The sequence below is a fragment of the Anopheles coustani genome, chromosome 3 (assembly GCF_943734705.1).
Source record: "Anopheles coustani chromosome 3, idAnoCousDA_361_x.2, whole genome shotgun sequence".
In the NCBI taxonomy this organism is placed as follows: domain Eukaryota; kingdom Metazoa; phylum Arthropoda; class Insecta; order Diptera; family Culicidae; genus Anopheles; species Anopheles coustani.
This window is the reverse complement of record NC_071288.1, coordinates 54,722,302-54,737,261: the sequence shown is the minus strand read 5'-3', so window position 1 is coordinate 54,737,261 and position 14,960 is coordinate 54,722,302. Positions and strand designations below refer to the sequence as shown.

Below are 14,960 nucleotides of genomic sequence, written 5' to 3'. Positions count from 1 at the left end.
AAGGGGTTGCGCGTGATACGCGTGGTCATAATACGGAAGGCGGCTTGTAATGGCTGTGGAAGGCCAGGCCAGCAGCCTCGATGACTCCGAGACGCATGTCGTACCGGGGAGGAAATTTTTCTGTTATTTCGATGATAACATTTGCATAATGTATTTCCTTAAACTTTTGTCAGCACAAAATTCCCGCAATTCCCGCAATTCGGACTAAGCTATGTTTAATTTTATTTCAGTGGTTTCGATTCCTAGCTCTATATGCCCAACTCATTTACTTAAGCAGCAACATGAGTTTTTTCATAGAACTGGTTATTTACCATCTGCAAACCTTTCGTTTGCGAACCGATAGGTTTGGCATTGGTTTATACCCAGTTATCGCGGGTACGCTATTCGATTTGTCCAGCTGCCAGTGATCCTCACCGCGTGCAGATGGCTTATCCCACTGTCCCAACTCCCCAAGGCTTAACACAGTTGTTTGCCCCCGTCCGCCGGAAAAACAAACTGAAGAAGGCTCGCCCCGCTGCAGCACGATGGAGAGTGTTCGGTGGTCAGCGGAACTACGCTGGAGTGCCGGGGCCCTGACGCTTTAACTTGGCGACAGACTTATTGAGCTCGGTGACTGTCGAAGGGTGAAGGGGAGGTAGGCTTAGGTAGCCGCCGTTTTCTATGATATTAGCTTTGCCACTTTCCATTCATTCATAACCGCGTCTAGGGACAAGGGTTTCTGAGGCGCTATACCTGAAGGGAGTTTGGAATCGTATACAATGGTAACTGAGTAGTGATAATTTTATGTCGACCTTCATTTTTTTTTTTTTTTGATGTTAGAAGCGAATATAAATCTTCCACCTCCATTAGTATAAGCGAAAAGTTTTCAAAAATCTCCAACCATGCCCCATGTCATAATGGTCTCAGTGACGGAGAGCGTAACGTTTCGAATCTCGAAACCGACGAATCACGAATCGGAGCAAAACCGAAATCATACGTGTGTGACATAAAGCCGCACAATTTTGCCAATGCCAGCGCGGGTGGCGCACTGCGTCCAGGGTCGAGCGAATCACTTATGCGTGCCTGTGTCCATGTTTAGTGCGTCCAAAAGTAGACTCAATTAGGAAGGCGATAAAGTGCTTACCAAGCCAATGTAGGTTGATCGATTACGCCTGCTCAAATTAGTTCATTGTCACGCTAACGATTTTTTCAGCGCTGTTCCCATGCGTTTCTATACCAATTCTGGAGTTTAAATACCAATGCGTGAGAATTATTTACGATGCACTTTTTTATGTCTTTCATGTCTAACCTAGATGTTTCATTTGTATTTGCATTATTTGTTTTATTGTAGAAAGGTACTTTGTTTTTCTTCGACAAAATCCATCGTACAACGAAACACATTACATCGCTAGGGATTAGAATCGAAACATTAATGAATCTTCATGAATCTGTCATATATCTTTGACGAATCTCCATGACTCTGTCATTGGCGTGGACCATGCGACCAAAAAACAAAAAACCAAGGGGTTCCTCTCGTCGAAGTTTTGCTCATAACTTTTCATCAGTTGATGTATCGTTGGGATTCATGAATCTCTAAAACGTAAAGAATCATTCAAATTCATGAATCTGAATCGGAATTACACAACTCTAATTTCAATGTATTTTTTAAAAATAATTTATGTTTATTTTATATATTAATCTTATGTACAGGTTAGAGCAGGGAAACTTGAAGATTTCAAGAGCCATTTTGAGAAAATGTTCAAACATACAACATATAACAAACCTGTTTATTCGATAGTTAGAAAGCTCAATGCCAGAGAAGTATATGCCAGAAGTTAGGCAAGATTTGTTGGGCTTAGAAACACGATATTCTAATTAAGAATAAGTCCCTCTGGGGTTTGTTACCACATGTAACACCCTCGATAACTGCCAGACACACACATGAAGATACCCTGCTTGACTAGTTTGTTATATCTACCGCTTCTGTTGCGGAAGGTATGCGGTGAAACATATCCCAAATAGTGGACATAAGAAAAAAAGCCCTCTCCCAACGTGAAACCAGACCCGGTTGACGCTTCTTCAACGCACCAACTTCCAAAACAATTCCCTCAACCGCCGCCCAGTTTGCCAACCGGCCGCCAACCGGGTTATGGCAAGAGAAACGGACGCGCCGACCCGGGGGAGGGATTTCACTTTCGATTGAGGTGAAGGTTAGTGGTGGCATTGGCGTGCTGAGATGGTCCACCTCCACCGGAGCGTCTCGAAGACACCCTTTGCACAATCGGCGAACGGTGTTAGGTTGGAGGCAGCGCAGTGTGGCGTCCGGTCAGCTTCAACCTAGACTAGCGAAGCCTAGACCCCGACAAGAGAAGCCGCTAAGCGGGGCTGCGTTTTATGTATGTTATCATCCTCGGAGTTGCATCGTTTGCCTGGGAAGGGCACTCTCCGTTACAGCGTCATCGGGTGTTGGGGTGTTGTTTTTGGGGCCATTCGCCTCACTTGATCTTCCGGTAGCGATTGTGCATCTTTCCGAGTACCTTCCTCCCACCCTGATAGTCCCAAATTCCGTCAGGAACGAAGAACTGCAGTGTCGCAGTGCTGCAGCAAATGTCACGGCAGTTCGGTGATCGAGGAACACGACGCGACCGCAGGTGGACTATGGACTCCGGTAACAAACCGGACTAAGGGCCCTCAGGGGGGATGGGGCATGACGAGGGCAGGGAACTCCTTTTTCCATTGCATCACCTAATATAACACAACTCGGGGGTGCTGACACGGGGGCAACACCCGTGCCTGGTGGAAATGGCTGTGGATACGGGCTCAGGGTCACACTCCTTGGCCGCGGCCGAGAGGGAGGAGGAACAGAGTCGACACCTGGCACCTCTGGTACCTGCGCTGGTGTGTGTATTTCTTCCGTGGAATGCAGGCCAAGCATGGAACACATTCGAAAAATGCGTACAACGCGGCTTCACAGCAGAGTGTCAGCTGATACGCTGAGATTTTGACCAACATCGCGTGCAAGCCGATTGCTGGCAGCGGGGGGAGTGGGGGCAAATGTGCGACTGTGCGTGCTTACTGTTTGTCTACGATTTTGTGTTTTAGCTTCAACGCCCCAAACGGGAGAATCATACTTGACCCGGTCCGGGGATGTTAGTTTTAACACGTTTTGGCGCAAGGCGATAACAACGAACAACCTTCCGGCTACCGCTGGCCAATTAATGATGTGTGTGTGTGTATGTGTGTGTGTGTGTGCACACCCCCTTAAGCACTAGCCCGTTTCCTTGCCGTACACAAAATTGTGTCAAAATGGTATCGAAGACAAGGTCTAAGGTCGCGCCAGATTTCTCTCCGTGACACATGAACAAACGTCGAATCCGGCGTCGGTGGTTGGAAGGAAAAGCGCCTGGTTTGGTTTTGAAACTGGTTCGAAGGTTCGATGAAAACATGATGTCGGTTTGTGCTCGAGGCTACCGCATGCATGCCCGATGGGAAAGGACAACCAAACACACACACACGCACTCGTATCATAACATTTCCTTTGCGCCTGAAATGATATTAACCTTCTACCGTTGATAAACCCTCCGAAGCGAGACAGGCTTCGGCGCGAGGCTTTCACAAAAATATCGAAAAATTTCGAAGGCTGTATCCCTGAAGATGCTCAATGTCGAGCCAGTTTTTCAACCGGTTTATTTTATGTGCGTTTTTTCCCTCCCCTTTTTCCTCTTCACAGACACCCACCTGCGCCCGCCAAGGAACGGAAACAAACATCGGAATCGGATCTACGCCGGTTGAGCAGCGGCATTAAAGGTAAGCTTTGGCGTAATTGATCCCTACGCTTCTGGTCCCCGTACGCACGTGAAGAAGGGACCTCTGATGGTTGTGTGGATGGATGTCCAACGCGAAACGTTGTTAAAAATAGTACCATGTTCGGGAGAGCGTATGACCAGCGCGGTCTGTTCCGGTGTGCACACAAGGTCCTATATATATACCTTGCCGACCAGTGAACTATAGCCTAAACGATGGGCTAACGCCGAGTACGGAGCTGGAAGAAAAGTCAGCAGAAAGTTCGAGTCGGATGCGCGAGTTTAAAAATAGTTCTACCACTTTGCGGGCGGGTTCCAAAATGGACGAATGGACAGAATGAGTGTTAAAAAAAAATAGAATAAGGCCAAGGTTGGCAAGGTAATACTTGCCTCTCCGAATATCTATCGTACAAAGATTTCCAACATGCAAAAAAAAAACTTGTACTGGTTTACCTGATTCCATGAAGAGTTTTTGCCAAATCGGTACTGGTTTTTTGATCCTCTACTGGTTCTCCTAACGTGAACAAGGCTAGGTTCATAATAAAGTGGCTGCAGATTCGTTTCCCAATCAACCGCTATAGATCATTCTGTTGATCAGCGACATATGATGGTGACATATACACACGCACACACAAAAAAAGATATTAAGGACATTCTAGTGCTCAGCTGTCGTCCAATTTAAATAATTTGAAAAAAGTAACACACCAATAGGACTGTTGCAGCAATGTCCCAATGTGGTGGCGATCTGCAACTTGCCAAACCACTTCGTCATGGAAACGTCCGTGCAGTCCACCGCGCAAGAGTTTACTCGCCTCGGCGTTCTAGTGCTTTCCAAAAAACCTCATTCGTGGTTGGCAAAGGATTATTCTACGCCTGCCTGCGCCTCCAACACCGCGTACCCGCACCCGATCGGTTCGGGAAAGCCGAAGCCAACGGTGATTGGCCCGTAATTACCGTTCACCCAGCTGATGGCGTTGGTAGCACCAGCCTCCGAGAGGCGCTTAGAGAGCGGTTGGTAGAGCCAGCGGTACTCCAACCACTCCGTCTAATACCATTCCGGGCAGAATGTCCTACTACCGGCTGCTCCGGCCAATGATCTGGGCGTCGGGAGGTTGGGGGTAAGGGGTAGTGAGAACTCTGCTTGGCGCGGCTCCGGGGAACGATTATGAAAGAACCTGTTATTTATTGCAATTTTATGCCGGATGACGTACTGGAGAACATTCTCGTTCCAAATTGCCCGCCGATCGTCACGTTCAGCAGCAAGGCGCTGCTCCTCTTGGTGTCACCCTAATGTCGACGTGTGTTTGTATGCGTTTATCTGGGGGCCCAGCCGCTTGGAGCTGTGGCATTTTTCAATTTGGCACCTCGCTCTCGCCGTTGGCGGCAGGTTGTCATTATCGAAGCCGTGCTACGACTGCTACCCCCAAAGGTGAACGTGTTCTGGTTTGTTTCTGTTGTTGGCGTTGTAAAGTTTTTCGTCGTTGGCCAAAGTATCACCACGTTCCGGTGCAAGTACGAGCACAATAGCTAGAATCATTGTATTATGTCTTAATGTCAATTGTTTATAATTCTTTCAATCGTCATTTGACATTTGATCAACAAACTTCTGGCCTTGCTAGCAATTTCAGCTGTATAAAAAACGCGTCCAAAAATTTCCGGGACAAAATCCACACAAAAATCTCAACAGGCTGCTCAACCGACCTAATCCATCTCGCGTTGTTTGTTTTTGATTTTGATGCCAACAGGAAGGAAAGAATCAGATGGCGACAAACACAGCTAAGATGGCGGTGTGAAAAGTCATTAGCACCATTCGGCCACACCACCATCCGGAGGCCGGAGTGGACGCTCTTAATGCCCATTGACATCATCTTGTCACCGACCGAGAAGACAGAGGGCATGCAGTCTTCCATGGTTTTATTTTTTTCTTGCTCCAAGAACCAAGCGGGGGCTCCAATGTCGCCTGAGACTGCCTGTCGTCAGTTCCGGTTGTGTGCGTTGCCGTTTCCTGTCGCCCTATTGCGATGAGACTCCGATGACGATGAGAAAGATGGCGACGAAACGATGTACGGCTTCAGGCGCGAAGCGGGGGAGCGCATTTTATTTTGCATTTAAACATCGCTAATCAACGGCGATGGGATTTATGATGTCATTGGCTAAAGCTCTAATCGCATTGTTAAATAGGGTGATGATGGGTGTTTTTTTAAGCATCGAAGCTCCGAGACTCTACTGACGGAGGTTTCCGTTTCCCAGGGAAACGATTCGATTGATCGCTGGCAGCTGCAATGAATTAGAATATATCAACGCCAGAGTTACGAGCGTTGTTATTGTTTGTGATATAATATCGAGAAGTTGCCGTAGCGTGGATAATTCTCTCCATTTTTTCACGCTACGTAGTTCAAAGATAACTTCACCGTTATTAGCATCTTGACCTTCATGACCTAAAGAAAACCAAAACAAAACAATTGCTATACCGTTTGAGAAGAGAACAAGCGAAAATATATATCCCCTGTTCCGTGATCTCGGTTGCGTGTCGCAATCGATTACAGCATCCTTTCTCGTATCGGTGCCAGGAGAATTCTGAGTAAGGGTTTGTGTTCTCACTGCCGGAAGACGAGCGGAAAAGTTTGATTTGAAACATCCTATTGTGAGAGATTTCATCATCCGGTGAGATTTTTTCATCGAGGTGCCTACAATTATCGTTTGAATTTGTTGGCAGACGTTGGATGAATGTGGCTAGGATTTAAATGTGCCTACAATTCAATCGAACACTGTTGTTAATGCTCAGAAACGATTGTAAGAATACGATTTGTTTCAAATTTATCTGTCTTTAAACGTCCTAGACAAGATATTCCCTTCCCCGATGAATTGTATGAAGGTGAACTGAATGATAAATTAAGACTAGACGAAAAGGGCTCATCCATCACCATGTTGTCGCATCGAATACCGAATCAGATAAAGTACGCTAGAGACGCTGTTTTCTGCTTTCAAGTTCAACGTCGATCGCATGCTAAAAAGAACGCGACGGAAGGGAACACTCCTTGCGGACATGGCCTCAGAGCCGTCCCGCTAGGATAGGCGTTGGCGGTGCGTTTATTGTGCATGGCACACGAAAGACACGCAAAAAATCAAACGCTCTGGCACCGCAAATCCTCCTCCCTCGGATTTTCCGACAGCGGGAACGCGTGTTGCGTGCATCACTTGAACAGGAATGTTTCGGTCCGATTCCGAGTGAATTGTTTACCCTCCCGGCAGACGGATTGACACTTGCGGTCAAGTGCGAACAACGAAACAGAAAAAATAAATAAAAAGGTGGAATGGAGATGGACTGACGGAAATTGCGGGTACGTTTGCATACCGCTCGCCTCGTGAACGGTGTAATTTATTGACGCGAGGCGCCGATGGAGGCGCACGATAAATAAACAATACTGTGCTAGAACAACCCCTCGGGGGGAGTATTAAAGAGTTCCTGGCGAGAGAGTCAGCGAGACGTTAGAATGATGAAAAGGTAATTCAACAACCGTACGGAAAGCCCTGGGCGGTCACGAGCGCTACGAGGGGGAGATTGCATTTTCCTAATGCAGCCCTCGCATGCATGCCGACGATTGAAATCTTTTTCGTGAATGCGACGAACATGCATTACATGCCGTGTGTCCACCGGTATGTCATCATGGTAGGGCCCTACCGAAAATGACTCGACAAGGGTGCATGTAAACATTAATGGCATAGGTCAGGGGTGGGCAACCTCGGGGTTAGACTGAACTTGCATCTCAAGCACGCAGGGACCTACCCCAATATTGATCCAAATGCCAGATTGTACAACAATACTGTGGCCACGCACCAGAATGAGTATGTCATTTTGCGGATCAATTTAAATGTGTACTGTGTCTAACAATTTAGGACATTACAAAGACGAACAACCAAGAAGGTCCAAGTCTCTACACTGCGTCCCAAAATGATAGCCTCACCCAGTTTTTTCACTCATATGCTATTTTAAATGATCGCAAGGTAAAATAAACGACCGAAACATATTTCCTGATCTAAAATAAATTTGTTTCACTTCTAATTTATCAGAAAAAAAATTAATTATTACATTTTGATCAAAAATTTAAAAAATGGAGTGTCCCATAAAGATAGCCTCACTTAAAAAATCATTCAAATTAACAAAGCAACCCAGTTCCTAGCCACGTCATCAGTTGCCAAAAGTAATTTTTAAGTTCTCTCTCTTTAATTTGTAATTTATTTTGAACATTGGAAGCGGAAAACAACTCTAGGAACGAGAAAAAAGTCAAATTGATGCTTATCGCTTTAAGGGCAGGTCAAATCATGGGATTGGTGTGCTAATAAATAGATCCACAAACCTCATTAACGATTATGTAAAAGATTACAGTTAATATGGGCTTCAGAAGTCTCCTGGTCGTCTTCAAAATCTTTCCTCGTGTGATAATCGGAGGATTTTTTAAGTTGCTTTCAATTCAACCAAAGGTTGCCGTAGGACAAAAAACGATTTCTGGTTGAATGTGCATAAAAATGCTGTGTTGCGAGCTTTGAATTCATGTTCTGATATTGTAAGAGAGTCCATGAAGAAAGTTTCTGCCCTCAAACTTCACCAAAAAGTCGCTAGATTGGAGTTTGCTACAGAACATATGATAGGAAGAATGAGTGGAGAAACGTAAGTTGTCACTTTGTAGTCTTGTTCAAATTTTAAATTAATAATTCATGTTAGGTGGATTATAATGATGAAATACTGTTCAATCTTGATGGACCAGATGGAAACATCCATTACCGGAGAGATTTAAGACGTTACCCACGTTTTTTTTCTCTAGTCGCAAATTTTGAAGGTGAATCGGTCATGATTTGGGCTGTGTTCAGTGATCTTAGTAGAAGTGAATTGGCCATTATACCAACACATGTGAACAGCGATATGTTTATCGACATCCTGGACAATCATTTAAAGCCTTATCTGGAAAATCACAACACTCAACAGCTCATTTTCAAGCAAGAAAATGCTGCCGTGCACGCAAGTAAGACGACAAGAACTCACTATGCACGATCGAGTATCGAAACAATGTCTTAGCCAGCCGTTTCCAAAGATCTTAATCCAATAGAAAATGTTTGTGGAAGGCTAGTTCAAGAGATTTATGAAGATGGGAGACATTACGAGACCATATTAGAGCTGAAACTTGCTTTTAGAAATGCTTGGCGTTCCTTGTCAGTAAATTCGTTAGAAAAATTGTCGGAGAGCATGACATCAAGATTTTTCCAAGCAATAAATCGTAATGGAGGCCCCACTGATTAGTAAATCATGACTTTTTAATAAGTTTATGCTATTTTTGTTGATAATTTAATAAAAATCCTAAGTGAGGCTATCATTTTGGGACACCACTGATTTTAGTTTCTTGGTAGTAAAGGGATTGTTCTCTCGTTTTCTTCAACAATATTTATGCAAAGTAGTCGTTTTATACTTACAAATATTTGTGAATTTTTTGGAAAAATTTATATGCTCGGTATTCACCCTGCATAGAAAAAACTAGGTGAGGCTATCATTTTGGGACGCAGTGTATAATTAAACAAAAACAAAACCAATGAAATAAATTAAGGACATAGCAAAATAATCACGGCTTTAGCGACACGTACTGTAAAAATCTCATACGAAAAAAAAACAAAACTTTGAAAATGCGAGAAACGATGTTGACATGGCGAGCTCTTGTTTTAGTTTTTGTATAAGTATTTTGACACTAGCTGTCGAGAAAGCCATTGATATCGTTACCATTTCACAAATTGTATTTCTATAAATTTTATATTTTTACCATAAGAAAGGTATTTCTCTAGAGCTCTTTTATACCTCTTACTCTACTCTTAGTGCTAACAAATTGACCGCCTGGCTGATCTTTGCCCAACCCTGGTGTAGGTCCATTTTTCCAAGGGTGAGCAGGGAAAAATCCATTTACTAAAAAGCATCGAAATCAACCGAAGGAAAAGTGCTTTTCGAGCGAGCTTTCAACCGCCTGTTTGCGGCCAAACTTCTCGCGGCCCAGATCGTTTGAAGCGGACGCCATGTGATCGTGTAGGCGAGATCGATTGCCCTCCAGCGACGTGCACTGGCTTTTGTAAGCTGCTGCTTGAGCAATCGATGATGGTTGTTTCACGCGGATTGTGTAAGGTACGCGACGCGCTGGAGACCTACCGAGATTGGGTTTTAATTATTTATTTTTAAACCATCCGGATGATGACGGTGGTTAGACTTCCGCAGCAGGCAGGTTCGTGTCGGGATTCCGCACGGGTCAAAAACGAAACGGTTTATAACCTTTTTGACCGCACGCTCCTCAAGAGGAAGCTGATGGGCCGATCGTAAATGGTTGCACAGAAACAGAAACACTTCGTCACAATTGTCACCGCGGTGTCGTGGGAAAACTCGCTTGTCAACGGTTCAACGTTTCGGAGGGCGCACTCGGCGGGTATTGGGGAAGCCAGCTTCTTGCTGGATGTGGCAATAGTCAAAAGCGACCCAAAGCGGCCAGCGAGTGGTCGTTCGCCCGTTCGGTTGGTCGCTTTTTCGGTGTGAGTGATTGCGTCGGTTAGGTCTGGTTCATTTGCTGTTGGTGAAAATGCTGCGCCGTCAAAAACAAGCACCCCGTCAAGGCCATCGAACGAAATTGGGAAAAGAAGCGACGACCTCTAGGAGGAGAGGGAGTTTCGTGCACTCCACTGGAAGCTGTGTGTCGAGGAGGAGTGACTAGCGACTTGTCTTGGTCGATTGTAAAAGAGACTGTGCAGAAAATGTCCACGGCCAACGCAGGGAACGAAGTGATAGCAACACCGACTACTTCAAGGTGATTCCAGATCTCGTAGTGGTATGTGTGCTTGGAACGGACCTACTGGCTAGTATGATCGAGTCATCAGCCCGTTGGACAAGAAGTGAAAGTTGACCGGGTAGTAGATCCTCAGGATACGCAGCACTTGAACCGAGACGCCGAAAATAGACTGCAGAATCGTTGGTCTTAGTTTGGTGGATGTAAGATCCTCGCAGAGAACCGACTAAAGAGATCTAGAGAATCTAACCCAGAATAGAACTTTTTGAACTCACGAAATTCTTGGAACTACTTTATTCCGCGTTCAAGTGAGTTACAGGGAACTGGGCAGTCGTCACGAACTATTTCCTCCCGGTAATGGATCACAAGGCGAGAGTTTAAGTATCGAAGGGGCGAAGCACTATAATTGACCGTGTCGTTTACCCGCTCCACCGTACGGTTTCGTTTACAACAACCGGGTGGCCTTTCCAACTGAACTGTGAGATCCGTTCCAAGGCCTGCCCTTACGCTGGGCCCCCGGTGCTTTTCTTACTGACCCTTACCCACGGTCATACGATAGAAGGAAATCCTTTCTCGCCCTGCAACTAACGGCCCGGACACCGTTATCCTTGTCGTTGGTCGCAAAGTTTCCAACGGTTTCTCGCGTGCATCCGTTGGCGTCGTTGAACCAGGAGTTGGTTGGTTGGTCGCTACGTTTTTTGCCGGGAGGAAGTGCTTGTTGATCAGATCGGAACGAAACGATCGAGAGATCCATTTGGATTCCGTCGGCTCCAAAGGTCAGCCGATCATTAGCGCGATGGCGGTGTGTGATGGGCCGCATTGGCGGGCGCTAAAGTGTTTAATAATTCATTGACATTAATTTTTGGAAAGCTGGTTTTTTTTCGCTTTGCTTCGTTGCTGACTCGTCTTCGGGTTTCATTCTTTACCGGCTTTTAACGTCGCCATCATCATCTTCATCGCCATCCGTGGAGGCGAGTTTTTGCAACTTCCGCGCGGCCTTCAAACGGTACGGCGCTTTGGTAGAACGTTGGTTCGTTGGCGTCGTGTGCATCGCGTGCCGGTGGTAAATTTTGGACGCACCGTAGTCTCTCGACCGTGGCCAAGAACTGCCGCCATGGGGATTAGTGTACAGCCTTGATGGGATTGTTAGCGGAGAGTCCATCGAACGTCAGCAAGTGGCTATAGAAGGAAAGAAGCTGAAAGCTAAGCGAAGAAGCAAATGAAACTGTTTGAGTGGAAAGCAGTCAATAAAAGTTCTAAGAAGTGAAAGCAGATTTTTATGATACTTCCAATCTAAATACGAGTTCATGCTGCCTCAATTGTAAGTCTCGAAATTATTTTTCTTTGTTTTAACGTTTCATAAACCAATGTATGGACAAAGAATAACAGAAGTCTACTAGACAAGAGACCTTAAAATTAAACCAGCAACGATTTCTGAGGTCCATATGACCCCGAGTGGCCCTTAAGGGAGCAGCACCGTTGAATCCGATCTGTTGACGGCGTTGACCGATAGGAAAATATTTATCGATCGTTCTCGATCGTCTCGGGTGGCATTCCAAAGCGCCAGGTGAAGGAGATCATAGCCTCGCGTCGGAATCAAGACGGAGAACTTGGTGGTAACGAACCGACCGGTCCTATCGCTGTTCGGTAGTAGTCGTCTTCGTCGTTCGAGGTCGATTCGAGCGCGTAGCGAGTAGCACTTCGAGTCAGCGACACAAACGAGTTTTTCCATTTACGCCCAAATCCAGCCTTCCCACCCTCCGTCACCCCCTCAACCTCGGGGAGCCGTTCTAGTAGATACGCGTTCTTGCTAGGCGGAGTAGGACGGACTCGGAAAGAACGCGGGAAGATCGACGGTGTCGACATCGATGTTCCAAAGTCCAAAGGATAGGGGGTTTACCGGCCGACCCGGGGGTGTCGTCCGTGATAAAACTGGGCTGCCTTCGCGTTTGGCCGCCGGGGCGGTGGATCGATCGGGCAAGTTTGTTGTTGTTTGTCGCCGCAAGGTTTTTGTAGAACATTCCAGCGGCTTGTTTGGAAGCTTTGAGATGCCGGATGTTGAAGCCGAACACGCAGGTGTTGTGCGATCCGAACGGTAAGATAGGAGCTAGAAAAGCTTTTATTTTGTAATATTTCTATGACGAATCACTCGAGAACAGTGGATTGCATTGTTATTATTGAAATAAAGCTAATCCTCACAGTTTTTTTTAAATTTTGGACTGCATTTTCCGATCATTTGTGCTTAAAAACTTTTAATTGCTGCATCTAACATATCGCCAATTCGTTTTTTTCAACTACAACTGAACAAACGGCGGAAGCGACGACCGTGTATGTCAGGATCGACATAGGTTCAGCATCGATCCGGGGTTCGATCGATTCGGCCGCGGCTCGGGCCCGGGCTGTGGATGTAGGTTAGGCAAGTGGAGCAGTTCGAAAAAGGAATGCTGGTCGGAACGCGACGACGGCACCCGTGTGTTGCTGATGACTTGGAATGCGCGGTCGGAGGGTGCATACCAATTGCGTGTGGGGTTTTGCACGATGACGATCGAGAGAAGCGAGGCGAACGGCGGGTTGACATGCAGGTGACCCCACCTGTACGCCCAATGCCGCCTTCGCTGTGGTCTTTACCCAACTTTTTTGCGTCGTTTTTTTTGCTGGACTACGTTAAGGCAAAGACGACGACCCGAGGAAACCCGTAGCGCATATCAAGCAGTCGGCCACGACGGTACACGTCCAGTCGAGTATGGTACGGCCCTGGTTGAAGCTGGCAGACGCTAGGATGGACGGTATTCCATTTTTCCACCGCCTCCGCCCGTGCGAGCCCATGAGACATAACTCCCGCCTTTCTCCGTTGCGAGTGCGTAAAGTTGTATGATGGGGAACACAAAACGAACATCCCCAAAAAAGGGCGAATGCGACGGCGAAGAAGGCACGCGACTCCTGACGTCGTCTTGTCTTGGGGCACGTGTGTGCCGTGATGGGTCCAACCAAAATGGAGGCGTGCCATCGAGGGGTTCCACACCCTTCTGAGGCTGAGGGTCGTCGTACATTGACAGATTCTTCTGTGAGAAATATTGCTGCCTGCATATCAAATTGCCAGTCGTCGTATCGATCCATTATAGTTCGGTGATAACGAATTGTTTTTGAAAATTTATAAAATAAGTTGACAAATCGTTGTTATTTTATTTTTCATTTTTACTTTCCATTTTCCCCTTTCTGACTCTCTGGCTTTTTGTTTTGCTCTGATTTTTGTTTGTTTATCAACGTGGTAGTTTTCAGAAATTGTTAGGAATGATAATCCTATTATTTTTGGTTTGCTAAGCTATTTGGAAGTATTATGTCTTCAGTTTTTAAAGAAAATAATGTACATATTAATATTTCACATCTCTCCAATCAAACTAAAAACTGTTGGGAAAACGTGTTTATAAGTCTGGCACACAAAATTGTTCCATATTTTTGTCTTGCTCTCCTTTCGTATCTGCCAGAAAAATACTGAACAACCCAAATGTCGTTGTTAAAGTCCTCGTCGGACATCATCCCACCCTCTGGTGGTACCGGTGGCCCTCCGTCCCTCTTTTCCCCTGCCTTTTTTGATTCGCTGTGAGCGAATTATGATGTGTGTTTTCACGCGGACAACAACGAAAGGAAAGGAAGAGCGCGAGCAAGTGCCGTTGCTGTTTAGGTGAAAGAAAAAGGAAACCGAATAATATTGGGCGGCTTTTTTCCTCCCTCTCTCTCTCTCGAGGAGCCGGCATGCTGTGTTGGCCCAAAGTCCGCGAGACCTACTAACCGCGTTAATGAAAGTAAAAGTAAAATCCGTGCCTGTTCCGCGCGCCATGCATGCCACCACCTCTATGGGGCGCACTCTCGGGGGATGAAGTGAGCACTAATGTGTGCGTGTGTGTTTATTTTTGAGGGTTTTTTTTTTCAAAACGCTGCCTTTCGGTTGCTTTCCATTTTTCCCACCCGAAGCTCATCGAGTGGACTTCACCGAGACGAATTGGTATTTCTGTTCCATTCTGATGCTATTTGTCTTCTCACTGAGCGCTGGTGTTTTTCTAGGGCAGCATGCAGTTCGATCTTCGATCCAGAAGGTGGCATTTCTTGGTTCCTTCTCCTTTTGCTCAATCCTTCCAGTGGCACAGCCGGTAGAAACACTACATACCGAATTGTTTTTGAATCGTATTTTTTTAGTAAACCTGGCGAAGGGCAGGAAAGAGACTTCAACGAACGACTCAGACAGAAAGGATCCTAGAAAAGGAGAGGGATGGGGATGAACGATTGGCCCCCAAAAATGACACACAAACACGTGCACACAGCCATCCATACAACGAGCTCTGTTACACACGCCACGGTCCAGTTGTACGAA

At 46.0% G+C, this 14,960-nt stretch overlaps 1 protein-coding gene across 1 annotated transcript in view; it reads left to right on the top strand.

Moving 5' to 3' along the window:
- The window catches only part of LOC131259637 (elongation of very long chain fatty acids protein AAEL008004), a 47,343-nt gene that overhangs the window by 5,645 nt on the left and 26,738 nt on the right, over positions 1-14,960 (top strand). The window contains exon 2 of the mRNA XM_058261177.1: positions 3,710-3,786. The gene's annotated coding sequence lies outside the window, so the exon portion shown is untranslated. The remainder of the gene's footprint in view (positions 1-3,709; positions 3,787-14,960) is intronic.